The sequence below is a fragment of the Apium graveolens genome, chromosome 4, assembly GCF_009905375.1.
Source record: "Apium graveolens cultivar Ventura chromosome 4, ASM990537v1, whole genome shotgun sequence".
NCBI lineage: Eukaryota > Viridiplantae > Streptophyta > Magnoliopsida > Apiales > Apiaceae > Apium > Apium graveolens.
This window is the reverse complement of record NC_133650.1, coordinates 161,960,820-161,965,443: the sequence shown is the minus strand read 5'-3', so window position 1 is coordinate 161,965,443 and position 4,624 is coordinate 161,960,820. Positions and strand designations below refer to the sequence as shown.

Below are 4,624 nucleotides of genomic sequence, written 5' to 3'. Positions count from 1 at the left end.
GTTTTTGCATTTCAGGCTTTACTTTGTGAATCAGGTGAATTAGCATTATTTTGATGCTAATATGGTGTTTAGGATGTGTTGGAATAAAAGCTTGGAAGATTGGCCCGAAGCTGCAAGGAATAAAGAAGAAGAAAAAATAAAGTTTTGGCAGAAGGCAGGCGCGCCGGCGCTGGTATTGCGCGCGGCCGCGCCGGGGGAACAGAAAGTCAGCGCACCAACGCTGGTGAAGCGCGCGGCCGCGCTGGGTCGGGATTTAAAAATCCTGATTCTTGTGCAATTCGAATTCTGGACTCCTGGGAATGCATGGACTGCTATATAAACATAACTTAGGTCATTTTTCAAAGATATTCAGATATTAAGAGTTCAAGACATCAAGGAGGGAGAAGACGACAAGAGACCTTTTGGCACAATTAAACAAAGGCGAAGACGATCTAGTTTATTCTTGTGAATCTTTGTTTTGAGTTGTAATTTGGATGCTTGTTTCTTGTTTTGCTGAACCTATATTCTTGTGTGTACTTGGTTTTATTTATTCGTATAAAGACTACGTTCGCTATATCATGTTTTCATTGGAAACCACGTTGGCGGTGAGTTCAATTATTGGCTAATCGTTATCGTGTGGTTCTAGCGGATTTATTTATGGATTTCTTTAGTTAAATTATTTGATGCCTTAGTGTGTGGTGATTGTTTGATATCCTAGTTATGGTTGTGCTTATTCGTCTTTTGAGCGTTGCGAACTTATAAGATAGCGTGTTAATTCTTAATGAAGCGAAAGTGAATTTAAGGATTTAGAACTTGACATGTTAGCATAGGTTCATGTATTGTTATGCATGATTAGTAGGTAATTTTACCCATCTTACTTGCCCTATGTAATCAAGATAGATAACTTGTGCTTAAACCGTTATGTTGTCAAATTATATAGACATATAGGGTCTCAATATAATTGGTGCCTATTCAGCTTCTATCTCTTTTGTGGATGTCTGGTAGAATGGTACTCGTGCAACGAAAGTTGGCGTTTATCAATTTTTTATTATCTGATTAATGTCATCACCATTATATGCTAAGGTTGAGAATAATAAAACTATCGAATGAAGTACTTAATGAAGTTAGAATCCCATGTTTGTCATATATATTAATCCAGTCTATTTTATTCTCTTAGTTATAACTGTTAGTGTAATCCTTAGTTATAAACATCCTCACTTTGTTATTGTCTTAGCATTGAATAATAACCATGCATTGTTGCTTAGGTGCGTAATTTAGATAGTTAACCAATACAGTCTCTGTGGGATTGAATCTGATTTATATCTTATACTATTTGCGAACCCGTATACTTGCGTATAATATTAGCGCGTGTTTATCGACTAACAAGTTCTTGGCGCCGCTGCCGGGGACTGCAGTGTTAATTACTAGTTTATGTGCTTTCCATCAGTGGTCGTTAAAGTTCATTGACTTGGACATTGTTACTTATTTGTTTCCTTGTTTTATTTCAGGTGATCTAGCGAGGGTGTATGCATACGCGTTCGCGTACTCGTAAGAGAACACTGGATAAAGCCGAGGAAGAACTTATGGTAATTCGAAGGGAAGTTTCTGAGGAAGAAAATAAGGTAGAAGAAGAAGAGAAAGTTGAAGAGCCAATTATAGTAGCTATGGGTGATCAAGCAGAAAAGCGAAAGGCTTTGATGGACTATTCTAAGCCTAAGATTAATGACATTCAGTCTGGCATCATTAGACCAGCCATCGCGGCTAACACTTTTGAGATCAAGTCAAGAACGATCCAGATGATACAGAACTCAGTTCAGTTTGGGGGTTCTCCTACCGAAGACCCCAACATGCATATCAGGGATTTCATCGAGATCTGCGACACTTTCAAGTTCAATGGTGTGACTGAAGATGCTATCAAGCTGCGACTCTTCCCATTCTCTTTGAGGGACAAAGCTAAGTGTTGGTTACACTCTCTACCGGCAGGGTCTATCACAACTTGGGAAGATCTTGCTCAAAAGTTTCTCACTAAATTTTTTCCATGGCAAATACTGTAGCAATCAGGAACGCTCTTACCCAGTTCGCGCAGCAAACTGGAGAATCTTTGTGTGAGGCTTGGGATCGATATAAGGAGATGCTAAGGAAGTGGCCACACCATGACATGCCTGAATGGATGATTATCAACTGTTTCTACAATGGATTGGGTCCTACATCTAGGCCCATACTTGATACAGCATCAGGAGGAGCCTTGTGGGCTAAAAGCTATGATGAAGCTTATAAACTTATTGAACTGATGGCTGCTAATGAGTACCAGAATTCTTCCCAGAGATTTACTCAGGGAAAGGTAGCAAGAATTCTGGAGTTGGACGTAGCAACTGCTATAGCTGCCCAACTTAAGGCTTTGATAATGAAGGTGGACACTTTGGCTAATTATAGAGTTAATCAAATTACTAGTGTTTGTGAGCTTTGTACTGGTGCCCATGAGACTGATCAGAGCACAATTTCAAATAAATCAGCTCAGTTCATGAGCAACTTCCAGCGATCGCAGCAACCTGTGCCAGCCACTTATCATCCTAACAACCGCAATCATCCTAATTTCAGTTGGAGTAATGCTCAGAATGCGGTTCAACAGCCTTATCAACAGTATCCAGCTAAGCAGTACAACCCCCCTGGGTTTCAGCAACCACAGTATGCACCAAAACAACAACTCCATTTGCAACAAGCTAATGAAAAATCTGAATTTGAGGAGTTGAAGCTTATGTGCAAGAGCCAAGCCGTTTCTACTAAGACTTTGGAAAATCAAATTGGGCAAATTGCCAATTCCTTGCTAAATCGTCAACCTGGTACACTACCTAGTGACACTGAAGTACCAGGAAAGAAGGAAGCTAAGGAGCAGGTAAAGGAAATTACTTTGAGGTCTGGGAAGGTTGCTAATCCCGAACAAACTCAAGAGTTGACTGAAAAAGCTGGAGCTGAGAAAGAAGATGAGCAGAAGGATAAAGAAGTGGAACCAAGGAAGACTACTGTTGAGCACACTCTGCCTGAGAGTAATACAGGGGATAAATATATCTATCCTCCACCGCATTTTCCTAAGAGGCTGTAGAAGAAAAAGCTGGACAAGCAGTATGAGAAGTTTCTGAAAGTGTTCAAGAAACTTCAAATCAACATACCTTTCGCCGATGCTCTCGAGCAGATGCCTAGTTATGCAAAGTTTATGAAATGTATTCTCTCTTGGAAGGTGAAGCTAGATGATTTAGAGACTGTCTCTCTCACGGAGGAATGCAGTGTTGTGTTGCAGCAGAAGTTTCCTCCAAAGCTTAAAGATCCAGGAAGCTTCACTATTCCATGTACTATTGAAAAAGTGTCTTTTGACAGATGCTTATGTGACTTGGGAGCTAGAATCAATCTGATGCCTTTGTCAATCTTCAAGCAATTGGACTTACCTGATCCCAAACTAACTTACATGACCTTGCAGTTGGCCGACCGTTCTGTTACATATCCAATAGGTATTCAGGAGGATGTCTTGGTCAAGGTGGATAAACTCATTTTCCCTACTGATTTCGTCATTCTTGATTTCGAGAAGGATAAGAAGATTCCCATAATCTTGGGAAGGCCCTTTTTGGCAACTGGTCGGACCTTGATTGATATGCAGAAGGGTGAGCTTACAATGCGAGTGTTGGATCATGATGTGACTTTCAATGTGTTCAATGCTATTAAATTTCCTTCTGATAATGAGGAGTGCTTAAAAGTCGAGTTGGTCGACTCGGTAGTCACATCAAAACTTGATCAAATCCTAAGGTCTGATTCCTTAGAAGAAGCCTTGTTGGGAAATTTAGACAGTAAAGATGATGAAGAAGATGAGCAATTGCAATTTTTGAATGCTTCTCCCTTGAAAAGGAAGATATATATGTGATAGGGATAAATAAATTATGATAGTATAATTAAATACTGCAAGGTATGGGCTGCTAGGCCCAATAAGAAGATGTATGACATTCAGACCAGAAAGGTTAACATGCTGATCAGGCCCGATGGACCAGATCAGGCCTGATGAAACAAAGAAGGCCCAAAAACCCTGATTATTAATTAATTTCGTAATTAATTAATAAGGGAAAAATCAGCTATTGAGAAGAGTCCCGATAAGGATATAAATCCTTACAGATCAGCCTCAAGGGGAACTAAAATGATAAGGAATCAGTTTCCTACTATCTAGGACTCCAAAGTCCATTCTGATTATGAGACTTGCCCACCAAGTCTCCTATACCAAGTCCAATTCAAGGACTCCCAACATCTATATAAGGGGCCTCACCCCACACATCAGAACTACGTTTTTTGGATTGATTCTCTAATTCACAGAGATACGTAGGCATCTCGTAAAAGGCAGAATTAAGCTACGAAACACGAGAGCAGCCATTAAAGGCCTTGAGCTCCCGAATCTTAGTAATAAATACAGCAAATAATAACCTTAGTATTTTATCCATAACATTTGGCGCCGTCTGTGGGAAAGCACAACAACAACCATGGCGAGAACACGGAGACCAATTAGAGCTCTAGAGGAAGGAACACCATCAGAGACAACCCAGGTGATTTCGTCAACCGTGGAGATTCCTCCCCATTCAACTTATGCATCTACTCAGGGGGAAGCCCAGAT

General features: G+C 40.3%; 1 non-coding gene across 1 annotated transcript; it reads right to left on the bottom strand.

The window, feature by feature from the left end:
• Positions 1-2,032: 2,032 nt before the first annotated feature.
• LOC141723209 (small nucleolar RNA R71) lies at positions 2,033-2,139 on the bottom strand. The gene has a single exon (XR_012576196.1). It is a non-coding gene; the product is annotated as a small nucleolar RNA R71 (small nucleolar RNA).
• Positions 2,140-4,624: the final 2,485 nt, after the last annotated feature.